General features: G+C 48.8%; 1 protein-coding gene across 1 annotated transcript in view; it reads left to right on the forward strand.

Annotated features, from left to right (window-relative positions):
• The first annotated feature begins 1,197 nt into the window (after positions 1 to 1,197).
• LOC122380717 overlaps positions 1,198 to 20,332 on the forward strand; it is a 73,192-nt gene continuing 54,057 nt past the window's right edge. The window contains exon 1 of the mRNA XM_043364121.1: positions 1,198 to 1,375. The gene's annotated coding sequence lies outside the window, so the exon portion shown is untranslated. The remainder of the gene's footprint in view (positions 1,376 to 20,332) is intronic.

Below are 20,332 nucleotides of genomic sequence, written 5' to 3' on the forward strand. Positions count from 1 at the left end.
TAACTCGCGTAAAAAGCGGCCGATCGCGACGAAGCTTTCAGTACCCTCACGTTGATTAATTTTACACCTACCCAATTTAATGACCCTGACCCAAATGACCTTTGACCTGAGACCTACTTTTCGACACCATGTCTGGCCGGAATCGCGAATCGGCATATGTCGGCTCTCATTAGCCGCGCGTTTGCAGTCTTTTCGTGCTTTCAAGCGTTCAAACATGTGATTTGATGCATTGGTCCCATGCATAAGGGTGCATGTCAAGGTCTTCGAATTTAGCAACCATTTGAACATTTACGAAGTAGCTATGGTGTCTTCGTAACATGTTACGAAGCTGTCAGAGGCGGTCCACACGTACTACAAATACCCGGCAGGATCCCTACTGTTCGACCTGACCTGACCTGACCCGACCTGGTCTAAATGCATAAACACATCATCTGTGATAAAAAACTAGCATACCTAATATTCGTGATCAGCACTTCCAAAAAACCCTTAGCAGCCACACCTTACGTCGTTCTAACAGGTCCCGATTTTCCCATTTGTGGGTCATTGACCTGACTTGGAAGGTCAACCGATGACCAAGGACCTTAAAATTGGGCATCATCGGCTTCCTGTCGTCAGGGGCAACACATTCGTTTTTTTCCGCCAAGCTCCAGCTCGATCAGGGGCCAAACGCGATCGTACCCCCCCCCCCCCCCAACTTGCGCCGTCGGAGGACGCAAAAGTGCCGGGTGAGGGTTAAAATTGGGCACTAGTCGCTGCGCCTCGTAACAACGTGCAGTGCACACACTTTTTTAGTAGTTCTAACTTATTTATGGACGTAACGACGACCGGAAGGTTTATGTAAGAGCGAGAGAGAGAGAGAGAGAGAGAGAGAGAGAGAGAGAGAGAGAGAGAGAGAGAGAGAGAGAGAGAGAGAGAGAGAGAGAGAGAGAGAGAGAGAGAGAGAGAGAGAGAGAGAGAGAGAGAGAGAGAGAGAGAGAGAGAGGGGGGGTTACAACTGTTGCGGTAACATAATATCCTCAGATCTGACCTCAGGTCAACGGTTTGACCTATAGTTTGAAACAGATAGTCAAAATAAGGGGCTGTTTTGTATCATTTGTACGCACCAAGTAAATACATATCCAGCAAACAGAGCAGGCTGCTTTAACTCCATTCAGCCTGGCCCACCAGTCTCCAGTGCCCGGCGCTGCTGGCGCGGCGGTGGCAGGTACGGCCACAGACCGGCCCTGCGGACGGCCCGGTGCCGGTGAAGGCTCGCTCGCTCCCCAGCCGGGACGAACAGAAGGTCAGTCGTGCGTCGGCCGAGCAGACAGAAGGACGGACCCGACGCGCGGCCCCTGGGGAACATCGAGCCAGCCGCGACTCCACGTCACCTCAGGTAAGTTTGGGATCCATCAAAAACTCAGAGCCAGCCCACGACTACGCGTCACTACAGGTGAGGCTGGGGTCCGTCAGAGACACTGACCCAGCCCGCGACAGAAAGAACTGTTGGTTCAGTCAGTAAACGAGTGAATGAGCTACCTCACGATCCCATGTCACTTCAGCTGAGTCTGAAACCCATAAGAGATACTGAACTAACTCACGATTTCACGTCATTCCAAGTCAGTTGGGCAGTCTTCAGAGTCTCTAGATAAACTCACGACTACCGTCACTCCAGGTAAGATGGGATCATTCAGAGGCATCTAAAGGGTCGAATTTGATTATGGCTGGATCTAACTGCAGATGCGTTACAATGGTCAACCAATGTATGTTTTTTTTTCAAGGATCACCAACAGTATCATATCAGCCGACAACTGTGTTGTGAGCTCATTTTGGCATTTGATGCCTAATTTGTCAGGAGATACCTATCAAAACGGTAGAACTGAACTGATGACGCTTTTATTTGGCCACTGCATAGTGCATGGGCTTGTTGCTTCTCATGATAAAAACTAATCCGCAAACACACACTGTAATGCATTCAGTAGTTCGTTCCAGAGCCGCTCCTTTATATTTGGCTTGGACTGTCCCCAATTCCATAGCTGTCGGAGAAGAGGCTATGATAAAGAAGCTATAAATCGAAGAAATGTGCTTTGAAAAATTGGGGAAACCGATGAGCAAGACAAGCTTACCAAATACCAAACCCAAAGGGCTCATTCATGCAAAATTGAATGTTTACCTACATTCTGCATTTTAACCTACAATATTTCTTGTGGGGTTGTTTTGTGTACCGCTTTTTGCTTTTACCTTTATCTCAAGAAGGCACTGCAGTTACCGACACATATGCATGTCTTGTCAAGTCAGTGGCCAGCACAGAGGCCAGTTTACCAAAAGTCACCTACACTACACCTACACTCAAACATGTTTTTTAGGTAAACTATTGGATGCATAGGAAAATTTCGCCCGTGTAACCCCAAGCTATAACTCTGAGGTCATCTACTTTGGGTCATACGTGGTCATCAGCAACTTTCTACCATAACATTTGATAATTGATGGCCATGTTATAAATATGCCCCTGCTGATAAATACGTTACGCGTAATAACATGTACTCTGTTGATCTTCCTGGTAGTAAGTTCATGTTTTCTTTATAATATCTTCGCACCATCCCAATACATCAAGCATAGCGTAAGGTAACGATGAGGTAAGCGTTTGATGTATGATGGATTTTTATTTTTTAAATCTACTGTAGGTATAACTATTTGTGGTGAGTGAATGCTTCTGTCTGTGACAGAGGTCCCAATATGGTGACCCTTTCTCCAGGCTACAGCCCAGACCATTGCCCGTAGCGCGGTGAAATTTGTACAACTTACATATAGACCAAGGATGCGCGGGATGCTTTTGAAGGGCCTGAGCTCGGGTCGCTAGTGAGCGCCTGGCGCATTAAAAAAAAGACGAATTCGCGGCATAGAGTTTTCATGTTAAAAACGGGGTGCGAAATCGGACGAAAATGACTATAAATATGGGCGACACCGGACACGGGCAGGGTATATTGAGTGAAGGACACGGGCCCGGTCCCGGTGCAATATCTCTGTAGCCACGCATCCGATCGGCACGGGGTAAACACTATCGGGTAGATAATTGAGGGTTCGAATGTTGCGCGATGCCAAGGGTAGCACACGCCACGTGTACCAGAAATGGTACTTTTATTTGAAAAAATTGTCATTTTTGTCGGTGGGGATATTTGGTCTACAATTACCAACGTCTGTATGATATTCGTATCGGCGGTGTCGGTAGACGTAGATTGTTTATTGAAAATTGTTCTGATGGTGTCATTTGGAAGACCAATAAATGGCTCTCTTATTATTCCCTCTTCCTTTGTCGTTGCACCAAAGCAGATGTCGATCCATTGCTGACCATGTTCGCCCAACGGCCGCTGATAAGCAAAGCTCATTGGACATGCAGCGACATTACCGATTACAGACAACAAAATCCTTCCTTCGGCGACCGATAATGGATTCACCCGGATACTAAATGTTGCATAATAATAACGAACATGTGGCTAGTGAAAGGTCGCGGGTCTTTGACTAGCCACCTTTGACATGTCAAAGGTTGCAGGCCTTTGACTAGGCCAGGGAGCTGCAGCTCAGGGCTACTATTGAGCCGCGAGCTGCTCAGGTCAGAGTCTCGCACGAGCCACGGCTGCCACCGCTTAGTGACGTGGGAGGTGATAGTTGCCCAGCTCAGAGACTGTGAAGAAACTCTGAACTATCAAGCTCGTCAGCTTTCAGACTATCCAGCTAAGAGTCCGCGGAGAGCTGCGGGCTGCCAGCTCCGGGTCCGGACAGAGCTGCGGGCTGCCAGCTCCGGGTCCGGACAGAGCTGCGGGCTGCCAGCTCCGGGCCGGACAGAGCTGCGGGCTGCCAGCTCCCGGCCGGACAGAGCTGCGGACTGCCAGCTCCGTATCCGGACAGAGCTGCGGGCTGCCAGCTCCAGCTCCGGACAGAGCTGCGGGCTGCCAGCTCCAGCTCCGGGGAGGGGCTGTACCACCGCCGGGCTGCGGCTCGGCGCTGGCACAGCTCGCGTGCGGCCTGTTGAGGTCACTCTCAGCGGGACGAAGCCGGAACTCCATTAGAGAGGAGCACGATGTTCGGTAAGCGGTCCGCCGGGGCCGTGAGACGCCGGCCGGTGGCTGAGACCATCGGGACGGCGCAGTTAGGGCTGATCGGACTGCCGACTGAGATTGATTCGACATCCGGGAGCTCACACCGCGAATTAAAGCTCGACACCCACTGGGAACGAATGAGGGAAGAGATGAAATCACCACAGGTGCTCAGGGTTCTTGTTACGTCACCAATGTCCCGGGCAAACAATGCAACTAGAAAGTTTTTAAACACCGTGCCAACACCTCGCCCTGGGGGTTTTGATGCCCGTTTGAAACCATGCTAGAAACACTGAGAATGTAGGATAGGTAAGTGACTTTGACCAAGAAAGGAAGCGTTGAAGACATAATAGGACATAAGCGGGGCATTTAACCTGGATGGCAAATATCAAGTCATGCCATTTACTTCGAAGCTTTGTTTTAATCCCTTGGAATGATAAGGTGATCAGAACAGATCAACGTTTGGATTAATTGCGGATGATCGCTTTCTCAACGACCGATAAATCGGCTCTTCACAATGGCTTCCGGGTTGATTTGAACGTTTTATTGGTGTGTAAACATGTCATATATTTTGTAAATAGCTGACATGCGTTCTACTTGGGTTTTGGTATTTCTACTTCGATTTCCTTATAACAGAAGACAACCAAGACGTTCATCGAACAACAATGCTCTGCAAGCTTCGTCAATGCAATAACATAGACCATATAAATCAAAACAGCAAGTAAACCACAGCTTAGAGTCGACGGCTGATGACATCAGATTGTTCTCAGCGATGCATCAATGGCACACGAATAACGGGCCAAGCGACACAATCGTTGTTGATATGGGTCATGCGCATTTATCTCGCATCACAGTAGGTAGGAGACGACCTTGTGCCTTCCTTAGGTATTGATGTCAAGTAGCATTCATTATTGCAATATTGCACCACATAAGTTTTATTAATCTGCTTCTATATCTACATACGACTGTGTCACATACCTAACTTGTGGATTATTCGAGATATTCACCTTACGCTTGGTGCGAATTTTTTTTTTTTTTGCTCGATCGGAATTACTGTGGCAAAACGTTTAGAACGACGGACTGGTGAAACCACGATGAATGCTAACTAACAGTACGAAAAACGAAAACCGATACATGAAAAGCATCATATGCTCAATACGGCTGCTCTATGCAAACCGGATGTTTTGCCAAACAGACTCATTTTGTGGCGCTATATCAGCGCTCTTTGATTCCCGATGATCGACTATCACTTCTTTTCCATGACGCGTCTAAATAGACGAAATTTCACGTGCGTTGTTTTCGGATAATATTCACATTATGCAAAAAAATGAGGGCAGGTATATTTGGCTTTAGCTAGCACCTAGTCCCATGTTTTTTTAATTTTAAATGACGTCTAAATGATATGATGGAGAAAAACCATTTTGCAAAATCGGCTTAACTTGTGCCATGAAAACGTAGTAAGTATGGTGAGGTGCCTACAATTCGCCTTGCCAGTCACGATTGAATAAAGGGGTCGACAAAAGAAAAAACGCTCCTAGCCCGCGTCCCGCTGGGCTATTCAGCCATACGCGCCCTGCTGGGGGGGGGGGGGGGAGGCAGATTCTGCCCCCTGTCTAACTTCCGAACCGATGGTCGTAGAAAGACGGGGAAAACGGCAATCGAAAGCTCTCAACAAGGCGGATCTAAAGAACCTTTTTTGCTTTAATAGGTCAGAGGTCAGGTCAAGGTCAGGTCAAAGGTACAAAATGCAAGTTTCTACTGTATCGGCCTTGCACCGTAGTTGCCGAAGGTTGGACTGAGACGGATTGCACACAACGTGTTCTTAGGCTACCAAGACAATATTCGTTGCATACAATATAATGCAAAGGTCAAGGTCAAAGTCAGGTCAGGTCACCAAAAATGAAATATAGAAAAAGGCATGTGCGACACATGTTTTATGGGTCATTTTATTCATAGAATTCAATAGGCACACTCAATAAGTGGCATACACCACATCTGGATGAATTTAAGGTCGAGGTCAGGTCAAGGTCAATTTTAGGTCAATTGAAGTCAAATTTTGAAGTTAGCTGTTAAGACCTAAAAAGGTGTCTAACTGATGCAGTTTTTACGGCAAATCGAATGGTGCTATTTTTGTTTCCGTACGATGTCTAGAACTTTGAAAAAAAAATCAAAAATTTTGTGTGTCGAGACGTCATAAAATTTTGAATAACTCCCACATTTTTGAACCGATTCTTCTAAAAAAAATTGGTATGTAGGTGCACATAGACCAGTTCTCTGACATATTTTCCGTTTTTGCCGATAGAATAAAAATGTGGGATTTTATAATTATTAAAAAAAAAAATTAAAGAAAGAAAAAAATTAAGCAAAAATCAAAATTTTCTAAAAACCAAGATGGCCATTTGATATACAAAGTAGAATCACGCATGAACTTTTTTGTTACGCCTTGATTCCTTTAAAAATAAAGATGTTAGCGGTGTTTGAAATTTTGCCGTTGCTGAGGCGAAAATGGCGGACATAACGTCACTAAAAACGTCATTTTCTCAAAAAATTTCCGACGGATTTCGTTCCAATTTTCAGGACGCATGTTAAATTGAGGTATGATAAGGTACTTAAATTTTGGCGTAGCTAGCGTAACGCGCTTAGAAGTTATTGGCGAAAAACGGGAGGGGGCAGATTCCCCCCCCCCCAGCGGGGCGCGGGCTAGGGAACACTCCTATTCTCTGCCCAAGAGAAACGTTAAAATTATGACACAAGAAGGCTAGCCATTCTTCATGATATATGCTGATCCCACCTTCATAATTATAGTCATTCAATAATAGCATTCATTATATACCAAACTTTTAGCAGGCACTTTGACTATGACACTCCGTGGATGCTACAGTGATTACGATCGATTTCGGTATACGGAGATAGCATTTTGTCTATTACTGAGATTAGCCCAATCATAATTTCAAGCATAACACGAGATGGTTTGAACTGAAGGGTGGCTATCAAAGCATACAAAATCTAAGCATACAATCATCAAAACATACAAAATCGTAACATACAACGCGCAAAACCTACAAAACAGGTCAGTTAGGGGCCAGTCAAAACATACAAATGTGCAGCGTACAAAATCGTAACGTACAAAAGTTTAACGTTCAATGTGTAAAGCGTACAAGGGCGAATCATACAATGATCTAAACGTACAAAATTAGAACGTACAATTGCAGATCATACAAGCGCGCAGCATACAAAATTGCAACAAACAAAAAGAGATGATCGTATCGTACAAAATCGCTTAGTCTAAAATCGCAAGGTACAAAATGCCTCTGTTTGACGCCGGTTGAACTGATATTTAACAAGTCAGCCGCTAGATGGGGTAGTGGTACTATGGCATTGTGTTTTTGAAAGGCACCAGGAAGTACAGTGGAATACCACCAAGTCCCTAAGAAACACGATTCCTCTGGTCGCTGCACCGGCCGGCTATCGACACTGCGGGTGGTCAGAGGGAGCCGGGGGGACCGACGTCGAGCAGGCGAAGAGGAGAGGCGGGCATTAAGGCCATGTTTAACTCGCGATAACTCGAGACACGCCGACGATAGAGAGCTGAAACGTGGCATACCTGCCCTTTGATTCAAGCCGGATCTAGTGACACCAACTGCATTTTCCGGTCAGGTCAGGTCACTGACCTATGACGTCATAAGTGAACCTCTGCACGGTCCTCAGATGCCGCAACTTCGCAACGCCCTCAGTGCCAGAGAAGCTTTCACAGGGAGATGAGACCTTCAGGACCTAGTATCCTCCAGAGGTCTCACAACTTGTATATCTCGGATTTTTCCTAACGGTCACATGAGGTCAGGTCGGTCACTTAACCTCACCACCAAGTCAACAGGGTCAACAACAGGGAATAAGTCAACAGGGAAAAATCAAAGCTGCTATTTTACCGCCGGGAACGATTTCAGACTATATCAAGCACACGAAATCGCGATTTCATGCACTCCTCGCAAGGTCCGATGCTTCACTTTTGAATTCATTTATGACGTCACTTGGGTCATAAGAGTTTTTCGTCAATAACTCCCGATCAAATTGAGCTAGCGGGTCGGGAAAGCCACCAATGGACTCAAGAAGTCCGGCCGAATCGAATGATATGCAACACGACATCCTTCGACCAATTTCGTGACCTGGGGGGCGCTGACCTGACCTTGATCCGAGGTCAACACCTCAAGTTGACCTCACCCGAACAAAAACTAGGTATACCATTCGACGTGCCTGAGCGAGGCGAACACGATGATGCCAAAATTGCGTCTCTGGCGGCCGTTTTTTGCGGTTATTTATGAAAAACTGAACCTGTGCCCTGGGTCACTTGACCTGACCTCAGAGGTCACCGGTTGACCTGAGACCTTAAAATCGGGTACCAGTCGCTGTGTCGCGTAACGGCACACACACTCGTTCTTTCTGCGACGCTCTAGCTCCATCAGGGACGAAACGGCGAGGGGGGTCGTACCAATCACCCCCCCTCCCCCCTCCTCGGCCGGCGCGTATGTAGAAAACCAATAGGTCCGGCGAGGGTTAATTTGAATCTCGGCCCGACCGCCGTAGGTACCCTCGCTTTTCTTGCTACGTTTCTGTGAGTTGATAGCTTTCCCTGTTTCTGGTGTCAAGTGGCAGGCTGCGCGCCAAGTTAATGGGGCGTGGCGTTCCAAGCCAGCCCATTAATCTGCAGCTAGCGGCATCGGCGATCTTTGAAGCCGGCGTAACCGAAGAACTCGCGCTCGGTGAGGGGCATGACTGGAAGGAGCCCTGACGCGGTGCTCTAGTTCACTGAGTCGCTTGAGCCGCCAGTTTGGCGAGCGATTGACAGACATTCTTTTACCGTGATTGGTAAAAGAATGTCTGTCAATGTATGACTATTACCAGGCACGATCTGATACAGTTACTGACCTAACAAACATTTACATAATCTAACTTGGACGGGGGTCGGCTCCACAGAGGCCATTATGAGCATAGGTGAGCGTACGGCATTTAGATGTCATATACAAGGACTGCTCCGTTTGTTTTTCAAAAGAAAAACAATTCTATCGAAAAGTGTTTGTCTATTTCAAACAGCCTTCGGTTATGTATGTACTATGTAGCGACTCTGCTGGCCGTTACGAAGACCCTAAGCTAGCATCACATGGCTCTATAAAGTGACCGGCATTGGGTCTTAGTGACCTATTTTGACCTGAAAATAAATGTTAGCATGACAGTTGCAGGGATGTCTCGCCACCCACTACGTGCTGGAGGGCGGGTAACCCTCGCCCGCACATTGGGGGGGGGGGGGGAATTGCCACCCCCCAGGTAGTTTTCTGCTCTGCACTAACATTTTTAAAGCTAGAAGCCTGATTTGTCGTATAGCTGCTCCTCTATCCTTTCTTGATGTCCACTAAAAATTTCAAGTTTCTGTGGTTTTTGGTTTCGGAGATATGACCTTATTTTTCAGGTCATGTCATGACCCAAATGACCAATTCTCAACATCTTGCGTTGGCTATGGGCCTTGTGAGCTTTTGACACCTTGATTTCGGCCTTTTTTGCCATTCTTACCTCCCACCTATCATGGAACATGTTGTTCGACGATGTACAGAAGTCAAGGTCATGGTCAAGGTCAACCTAGGTCATCCAAAATAATTGCGTTTTAGGCAAGCTGAATTTACTTTTCGTGAAGTTTTTTGACTGCATTTTTGGTAAAAGCTTCCCAGATTGATTTCATGTAATATGGACACATAAACAATCGGTGCACACATCATTATACACACAGACACACACAGACATACAAACACATATCATTGACCTTGACTTAACTTGACCTGAAATGACCACAGCAGCAAAAACCTGGTCGGGTAGTGTGACAATGAGGTTCTAGCTGGCTTGGCACCACAAAACGGCATCGTCATCGGTTTATGATAAGCAGCGTAGGGGAGAGTGGGGCAAAGCGGCCACCCTAACGCTTATCACGATGCCAACGCTTGATTTTTAAACTTGGAAAGATTCTTTCTATACCAATGTGATCCCTATTAAGTTGCCTTTTATTTCAACTGCGTTTTATTTCCAAAGGCGCTCACATATGGAAGATATTAACAAAACTTTAAACCTATGCATATTGGCCACTTTGCCCCATACCCTGGGGCAAAGCGGCCACTGGCGTCTCCTCAAGTCCCGATATGAGAAACAAAATAGTTGCTTCGTGTACGACTAGGGTATTTGATGGTGACAAGGTTAAGCGAGGATGGATGTTTACTTTATCATCTTCCACCTGTAGGTAAACAAAGAAAGGATTTTCATGAAAATAAACATTTAATTGCATTATTTGGTAACTCATGCAACTGAAAAGTGGCCAAGATGAATGCATGACGACACATTTGAATATAAATAATGTTTTTTATCCAGATGGAAGCAACTTATGGCCAATTGGGGGGTGGCTACTTTGCCCCGGCCACTTTGCCCCGCGCATACCGTCCGAGACAAAAATATTCCAGCTTAGCTATTAGTGGGGTAAAACACATTAAAATTGGTAGAATACATGTACGATAACCATGCAATGCATGGACAAGAACGCTTATAAAAATTCCAAACGGTTATGGAATAACATGACATTTAAATATTGTAAACATAGTTGGTAACCTGGCAAGAAATGCTTTTCCGTGTTTCACAGAACAATGGTGATGGGCCTGAAACCCCGGTCTGGCTCATTCGAACGACCGTGAAGAGAAGTATAATTGGAAACCATAAATTGGAACTGACGCCAGCTATGAAGGGCTAAAACGATGGGTGGCCGCTTTGCCCCGGGTGGCCGCTTTGCCCCACTCTCCCCTACTTGATATCCAGCGGTGACCCAAAACAGCAACATTTTTTTAGTTTGACCTGACCTGGAAGGTCAATGACTGACCTGAGAAGGTAAAACTGGGTATCATTGGATTTGTCTCTACCCAAAGAATCTTTTTGGTCTTTACCGCGAAGCTCTATCTCCAACAGGAACGAAATGGCGCAGGGGGGGGGGGCGCACTCACCCCCCATGTGCGTTCTATGATGGGAAAATGGCATGTGCGGGCGAGGGTTAAACCACGAGCCGCTGGGGGGCATAAAGTTGCCCCCTTTACGTTTTGTGAAATATCTCCAAAACCTGATGAGCTACGAACGTGAAACTTGGCATAACTTCAAATGAATACCTAGGCAATGTTTGAAAAAAGTTTGGTGGTTGTAGCCCTCAAGATGACGTCACAGTGACGTCATAAAGTTTTGTCATTTTTCGATATGGACCGTTTCTAATGTCGCTGAGCATAAAAGTAAACTGTAAATGAACTAAACAGCACCTGCTGTCATCCTAAAACATCTAAATACACTTCCAACTAGTTCCTGACCAATAATCAGTCCTTTATATTCGGTCTCATATATCGGATACATCGTGAGGAAACTGAGAGTCGCAAATCTATAATTTGACGTCTGACGTCACTGTGACGTCATTTCAAATGGGATCGACACTAAATTTAGACATAACCTCGGCTAGCTATTCAGGAAGGTGTGTGCAAGTTTTCGCTTCTCCATCTCTTCGCGTTGCGACGATATCGTCGCAGAAGTAAAGGGGGGCAACTATATGCCCCCCCTTCCAGCGGCCGGCGGGTGGCACGGGGGCCCAGCGGCCGCCGGGTTAAAGGGACCCTCCCACCTTAACATTAGATTTGAGTTGAGATAGCCAAAATGGGGTCCCTGGCTCACAATTACCGGTTTCGGCACTCACAACATCGAGAAATGCCTTAAATCGGAAATATTGAATTTCAAAATTGCAGCATTTTGATTCAGAGGGGCTAATGCATAGGAATACCCCTCTGAATGTGTGACGTCAGCGCAGATATCTAACGATTTTTAAATGTTTGACTAAAACGTTTTGTAGCACGCGGTGGTATATGCTGCTTTGCGCGCAACAAATGCCGCGCTTTCAAATACAGTCGCTAGGAACAGCGGAGATCCCAAAAAGTAAACAAAAGTAAAAGTCTAATATCTTGAAAACCGGTGAATATTTTTCGATGAAATTTGGTAGATATTCGTCTTTGCTCTTTCTGAACCGAGCGACATAACTTTCATGCCAATTCATTAACTTTTTTGAAGGTGGGAGGGTCCCTTTAAACGGCCCCAGCCGATAACTCGAAGACCAATAACCGCAGCGAAACCGGCGAGGCGGCAAACGAAAGATCACAAGACATTTCCTGTGAGTGCTATTAAGTTGAATTTCGAGGTCACAGGTCGGATCAAAGTCAGGCATATTTCCTTGAAATTCCAAGTCCCAGTCATCTCAGGTCGAGTCGCCAGGTTACACGAACCGTTACATTGTGAGGGTAGACTTGGAATAATTTAGCGGCATTGGAATAACTGCGTTCTTCACAGTACTAAGATCATCAAGTGTCATAATATGTATCCCGGTTTGCTTACATTTCGTTGACCTGACTTCATCTACAGGTCATGATGTCGTTGTGCTGAAAATGTTTGCAGATATACGATAGGCTGTAGGCCGCGGGCTATATGAAAACACGAGGCTATTCGGGAAATGTTCAAATAACTAATGCCCAAGTTGTATTTTTTCAAGCAATTCCTCTATTTATCTTTTTTTTATGCGCGCTGCATACCCCATGGCTGATACCAATTATAGTTACTAATTTGTGTTCGTTTGGTGCAAAAACTCGGGTCTGGTCAGCCGAGGTCAAATGGGGTCAATCAAAGTTTTTGCTTATAACTTGGCACACAATGAATATAAAGCTTCGACAAGGGTGTGAATTAGTTTCTCTTGATCAGCTGAGTTAGGTTACATGCGCTATAGAGCATTAACCCTCGCCTGTGTGCGGCGTTTTCCAGCTTCTAATGTGTAGGGGTGAGGGGGTCGGCTGGACCCCCCCCCCTGCCGTTCGGCCCTGCCCTGCCGTTCGGTTTTTCACAAATAACTCGCGCAAAAGGCGACCGATCACAACGAAACTTTCAGTACCATCGAGTTGATCAATGTTGAACATATTCTGAAAATTTCATGACCCTGCCCCAAATGACCTTTGACCTCTAACCTGTTTCTCGAGACCATGTTTAGCTGGAAGCGCGATTCAGCGCATGTCGGCTCACATTATCCGCGCACTTCCAGTCTTTCTGTGGTTTTAAACGTTCAGACATGTCAAATGATGTTGGTCCCATGTATTATGGTTGGTTTCAAGGTCACGTGAAGGTCAGGTCAAGGTCATTGACCTTTGATGACCTCGATTCACTGTTTCGAGTGTTACATGTTTCTATGGCAGTTCTTTGAGCTGATTGCGAATTTGGCACCTACTTGAACATTTACGAAGTAGTTTTGATGCCTTCGTAACATGTTACGAAGCTGTCAGTGGTGATTGGGACCTACTATGGATAGCCGGCAGGGCGCCTACTGGTTTCCCTGACCTGACCTGACCCGATCTGGCTTAAATGCATGAAGACATTACCTGTGATCAAAACTAACATGAAATTCGTGATCAGCACCCCGTAAAATCCCATAGCAATCTCACTTTACGAAGTTATAACAGGTCCCAATTTTCCCGACTTTTGGGTTATTGACCTGAGGTCAACCCTCGCATGTGTGCGGCGTTTGCCAGCTTCTAATGTGCAGGGGGGGGGGGGGGGGTCGGTTGGACCCCCCCCTTGCCGTTTGGCCCCTGATCGAGCTAGAGCTTCGCGGAAAAAACGAGCGTGTTGCCCGTGACCAGAGGAAGCCGATGATACCCAAGTTTAGGGTCCTAGGTCATTGGTTGACCTTCCAGGTCAGGTCAATGACCCAAAGTCGGGAAAATCGGGACCTATTAGAAAGTCGTGAAGTGTGGCTGCTAAGGGGTTTTTCGGGGTGGTGATCACGAATATCGTGTTAGTTTTGATCACAGATGATGTCTTTAAGCATTTAGACCAGGTCGGGTCAGGTCAGGCCAGGTCAACCAGTAGGGGTTGTGACGGGTATTCGTAGTACGTGTCAACCGCCTCTGACAGCTTCGTAACATGTTACGAAGGCACCAAAACTACTTCGTAAATGTTCAAATGGTTGCTAAATTCGAATTCAGCTCCAAAAACTAGCCTAGAAACATGTAAAACTCGAAAAAGTGAACCGAGGTCACCCGAGGTCACCAAAGGTCAATGACCTGACCTGACCTTCAGGTGACCTTGACACCCACCCTTATGCATGGGAGAAACATCAAATCACATGTTTGAACGTTTGAAACCACGAAAAGCTTGCAAACGCGCGGCTAATGCGAGCCGACATACGCGGAATCGCGATTCCGGCCAAACATGGTCTCGGAAAATAGGTCACAGGTCAAAGGTCATTTGGGTCAGGGTCATGAAATTGTCAGGGTAGGTGTAAAATTGATCTATGCGAGGGTACTGAAAGTTTCGTCGCGATCAGCCGCTTTTTACGCGAGTTATTCGCGAAAAACCATGGGGGGTCCATCCGACCCCCCTACACATGCGAGGGAACCAATGACCTAGAACCTCGAAACTGGGTATCATCGGCTTCCTCTCGTCACGGGCAACACGCTCATTTTTTTTTCGGCGAAGCTCTAGCTCAATCAGGGGCCGAATGGCAAGGAAGGGGGATCCAACGGACTCACTATACGTTAGACGCTGGCAATACACCTATACGGGCGAGGGTTAAATCATCTGTGAACCAACCAGTTTCGAGTGGTTAACCCGCGCCGGGCCGGGGGGGGGGGGGGTCTGAACACACACACACACCCTGCGGTTTTTTCGCAGATATCTCAAACACACCTGTTTTTGCATCTTTTCCGCACATGTTGTGAAAATTTCAGACCCAGGTCGCCTTAGGTCAGGTCACCAGGTCACGCCAAGTGACCTCACCTCAGAAAAAATAAGAATGCTCGTCATAGCTACACCGACTGATCGATTGCCTTGAAACTTTCAGCGATTGATAAGAGTAACATTATCTATAAAATGTTTATTCCGGAATTTTGCTATCGGTGACCTAAGGTCAGGTCAATTTTGCGGCCTCTCCATTATAAGTCAATGGGAGAAAATTGAAAAACGTCTGTTTTGCACGAACGCTATTCTAGACACTCTCAAGCATCGAGATGTAGGTAAAATTGACACACTGAACCGGAAAATGGCAACTGTGACCCCTCGTTATGTCTCCGAGGTCATCTCAGGTCACGAACAGAATCTAACAGTTTTTCGCTAATAACTTCTGATAGAGGCGTACTAGAGCGCTGAAAGCGCCTTAGATGTGATCGGCTCGATGTTGCGGATCGACTGATATGCAATATGACCTTTTGCAGTCAGGTCATGACCTTGACCTGAGGTCAAATTTTCAAGTTGACCTTTCAAGGTCAAATTATAGTTCACTCGACGTGTCTCGACGAGTGGAGCACGATGTTGGCAAAAGTAATGGCATGGCTTTTTTGAGTCAAAAGTTATTGCCGAAAAAACGTTTTTCGTAAAAACGGCTATTTTTGGAGTTTTTGCCCTCTGGAGGCTAAACCGTTGACCTGAGGTCAAATCTGAGAGAAGTATTCAGAAAGGTTTGTAAAAGGGCTATCGAATGCGCTTTTCCGCGGCGCTGTAGCTCTATCGGTTCCCGAGATAGCCGTGGGCAGTTTCCAAAATGTTGAAATAGTCAACATTTTACCTTTGGTGACCTCTGGCGACCTGACCTTTGACCTGACCTGTATCGTGGTGGCTGCTGTGGTCACACCCCGCTCTATAGCCTGGAGCCGCCGCTGAGCCGGCGCCGGTATCGTATGCAGTCTGGGCTGTGGCCGCCCGGGCCACCGCCGCCCCGCTCGCTGAATACAGTTCTCGGCTGGTACTGGTGGCGTCTGCACCCTGGGGTTCATCAAGCCATAAGCAAGCACACAAACATGGCGCAGCCTGCCTTCTGAACTTGCCGTGCCACTCATCAAGCAAGCATAAGCAAGCGTTAGTGACTTTTTTGTGAAGCGTGCATCTAATTACTGTGATTTTTATCAGCCGTTATTGAAGAGCTTCGTGTAGCTGCTGTGCTGCATCGTCACTTAAGATGCCTGGTTTCCATCCACCAGAGGACTTTGACTTCACCTCTCCTGAAAAGTGGCCGGCGTGGCGTGATCGCTTCATCCGCTACCGACTGGCATCGGGACTTCACAAGGAGGACGGTGATGTACAAGTAGCTGCGTTGATCTATAGCATGGGCCCGCAGGCCGAGCATATCGTGTCAACTTTTAAGCTAACTGCTGAGCAAAGCAAAGATTTTGATTTTGTGCAGAGCAAGCTAGACGAGTATTTCATTCCGAGACGGAACTTCGTTGCAGAACGTCACAACTTCGAGCTCCGCTGCCAAGGGTCACACGAGACCAACGAATCGTATATCAGGGCATTGTTCTCTCTCGCCGAGCATTGTGGCTTTGCAGACGCTGACGAGCGGATCCGGGATCGTCTTATATCAGGGATGTCCGACAGGGAGCTGTCCCGCAAGATCCAGCTCAAATCGCTCGAGGAAGAAGTGTCTATGAATACGGTCATTACTATGATGCGTAACGTCGAAATCGTAAGCAGCCGTGACAGCTCCGGTCCATTTGATGTCAACAGGGTTCAAGCACCGACGCAGTACGGACAGCCGCGCCCGCAGCCGCAGCACGCCCGTCAGCGCCAGCGTGGCCATCAGCAGCAGCACCAACGGCGCCAGCAGCACGGTCGACAGCAGCAGTCACCTGTCACGCAGCCACGACAGCAAGCGCGTCACATCGACTCTGCAACAACATGCAGGTATTGCGGGAGAGAGCGGCATGCTTCACCGAGGGACTGTCCCGCTAAGGGAAAAGTTTGTTCCAACTGTCAGAAAATGGATCACTTCGCAGCCGTCTGCCGATCACCTAGCGTCAGGCAGATAGAGCGTACAGAATCAAGCGAGCCGTTAGCGCCACATGATGCTTTCGTTGGTGAAATCGACAAAGCGTGCGCGCCGTGGAGAATCACAGTCAGTCTCTGCGGTCAAGAGGTCACGTTCAAAGTTGATTCTGGTGCCGACGTTAGCATTCTGTCTTTGAAAACCTACCAGCGACTGAACCTGCCCTCCCTTGAGCATGCCTCAAGCACGCTCACTAGCGTCGGTGGCGTGCTAACCGTAAAAGGGAAGCTGCATGGGACAATCATGTTCAAAAGCAAAGCGGAGTCGGAGGTGTTCTATGTAGTGGACTCAGCAGAAAACCTCCTCTCCCGGTCGGCGTGCTCGCGTCTGGGTGTTCTCCAGTTCACAGGAGAGGTGCATGAAGATGTCTTCGGAGAAGCAGGTCTCATGAAGACGGCACCGATCAGCATCCGGCTACGCGAGGATGCCGTCCCGGTCGCCCTCTCCACAGCAAGACACGTCCCCCTGCCGCTGATGAAGCCAGTGGAGGAGGAGCTGAAGAGAATGGAAGAGCAGGGCATCATCGTACCAGAGACTGAACCCACAGACTGGGTATCCGCGCTCGTCCCTGTCCCGAAGAACAGTGGTGTCCGGATCACAGTTGACTACAAAAAGCTGAACCAAGCCGTAAAGCGTGAGATCTTCCCGATCCCGACCCTGGAGCACCTGACGTCCAAGCTGGGCGGTGCGACACTGTTCTCCAAGCTGGACGCTTCTTCTGGCTTCTACCAGATCCCGTTGGACGAGGCAAGCTCCAAAATGACTACGTTCATCACACCGTTCGGCAGGAAGAGGTTCCTGCGCCTGCCGATGGGAATCTCACTGGCTCCGGAGTGCTTCCAGCGAAAGATGCAAGAGATGCTGGATGGACTGCCTGGAGTCATCGTCTACATGGACGACACGCTGGTTTTTGGAGATGCAAGTCAAGCGCAGACGCAAGCAGCTACGGAATCGGAGGATGCATCCTTCAGAAGCATGGTTCCAGCTTCAAGCCCGTCGCATTCTGCAGCAGAAGTCTGACGGACACAGAGACGAGGTGGGCCCAGATTGAAAAGGAACTACTCGCTGCAACTTGGACGTGCGAGAAGATGCACATGTTCCTGTCTGGACTGCCGTCGTTCGACCTACAACTGGATCACAAGCCACTGATCCCGCTCATCAACACGAAAAATCTCGTAGATGCGCCAATCAGGTGTCAGCGCATGCTCATGCGACTGATGCGTTACAACGCAACAGCGGTGTTCATTCCAGGGAAGCAGCACCTGGTACCTGACTTCCTCTCGCGTCATCCACTCCAGAAGCACGATGCGATCGGCGCTGTGCTACAGGAAGACGTCCACAACTTCTGCAAGAGGGTCTTCGATGACCTGCCCGCCACACCGCAGCGTCTGGTGGAGATCAGCAGGGCACAACAGGCAGATGAAATCCTCCAGCGCGTGGTTCAGCAGACTCTCTCTGGCTGGAAGGAGGGAGCAAAGCACTCCGACATGCTGGACTACTTCGCCGCGCGTGGAGAAATCAGCGTTCTCTACCTGACAAGCGGCACACTGCTGATGTACGGCCGCCGCATCATCATACCGCCTAGTCTGCGTGAAGAGATGCTCAACCGTCTACATGACGACGGTCACTTCGGGCTCAACAAGTGCCGCCAGCGAGCAGCAGAATCCGTCTGGTGGCCCAAGATAAGCATCGACTTGAAGCGCCACGTCGAGCACTGCGCGTTCTGCCAAGTGCACGCGCCCTCCCAGCACGCTGAGCCACTGGTAACGACTCCAACGCCGTCAAGACCGTGGACTCACATCGCAGCAGACATCTTCCACTTCAACAACAGCAACTGGCTCGTGACTGTGGACCTGTTCAGCAGGTATCTGGAAATTCAACGCTTGCCCAGCCTCACAAGCACCGCAGTCATCGAGCGGCTGAAGCGCCTGTTCTCCAGACTGGGGATACCGGATCTGATGACAACAGACGGAGGAACGCAGTTCACCTCCAGCTCATTCGCCGACTTCGCAGCTTCTTACGGCTTCACACATCGCGTCACTGACCCGCACACGCCATCATCCAACGGAGCAGCTGAACGGGCCGTGAGGACCGCAAAGTGGATACTTCGCCAAAAAGATCCTCACCTCGCTCTCCTGAACTACCGAACAACGGCTGTGGAAGCCACAGGATACTCCCCAGCCCGCCTCCTGATGGGACGTGAGCTTCAGTCCCGTCTCCCCGTCGCTCAGCAGCCCGCCAAGAAGGCATGGCGGCACGCCAAACTTCGCGATGGGCGGAGAAAGAAGAAACAGGAGTCAACCGTCAATCAGAGGCGAGGCGCCCGCAACCTGCCTCCGCTGCAGCCCGGCGCCAGAGTCCGGATCAAGACAGAAAAGGGCAGCTGGTCGGCGCCCGCCATCGTCACGCAAAGGCTCTCCAGACGCAGCTATCTGGTGGAGCTCGGCGGCTGCCAGTATCGCCGCAACCGACGGCACCTGCTGCTGATCCCTCCTGTTCCGTTACAGGTCCCGGCACAGCACGGAACCGGGCAACGGGCAGCACCAGTGTCACCTCCGGTGGTGCCGCCGACATCCGTGGCAGCACCACGCCCGGTGGTGCCGCCACCACCACCACAGCAGCTTCCGCCAGCTGCGCCGTCGCCTGAGCCGGCGACGTCTCCGCTGGCACCCGTTCCACCATCAGTGCAGCCCGCTGACGACCCCGTACACGTTAGCCCACGTAAAACTCGCAGCGGTCGGATTTTCGGGGTTTAAGAAAACCAGCTTTGTGCTTGGAGTAAAGCCTAGCTTTCTTTAGTAGATCTTATTAGCACACGCGTAAGAGGGGGAGATGTATCGTGGTGGCTGCTGTGGTCACACCCCGCTCTATAGCCTGGAGCCGCCGCTGAGCCGGCGCCGGTATCATATGCAGTCTGGGCTGTGGCCGCCCGGGCCACCGCCGCCCCGCTCGCTGAATACAGTTCTCGGCTGGTACTGGTGGCGTCTGCACCCTGGGGTTCATCAAGCCATAAGCAAGCACACAAACATGACCCAAAAAATGACCCATGTTTTTTCGTCCTTATTTTGGACGTTCTTTCGATTGCCGCTTACTGCGTGTCGCTACGTGGCCCAGGAGCCGAGTTAGAAGGGGGGGATGTTCAGACACCCCCCGGCCCGGCGCGGAATCTCAGAGCACCGGCCCGGCGCGGGTTAACCTAGCAAACATTGTGAATGTGTCCAACAAGATGTTTACAGTGAGGGCCGAACTTAAAAAGACGGGCCATTATGAGAAATAGTTTTAGTGCCTAGGCTACATATTTTGCGACCGTTACCCCCGAACCCGATTACGACTAGCTGACGAAGTTTTG

This window comes from Amphibalanus amphitrite, unplaced genomic scaffold (assembly GCF_019059575.1).
Source record: "Amphibalanus amphitrite isolate SeventyFive unplaced genomic scaffold, NRLGWU_Aamphi_draft 000105F_arrow, whole genome shotgun sequence".
Taxonomy (NCBI): domain Eukaryota; kingdom Metazoa; phylum Arthropoda; class Thecostraca; order Balanomorpha; family Balanidae; genus Amphibalanus; species Amphibalanus amphitrite.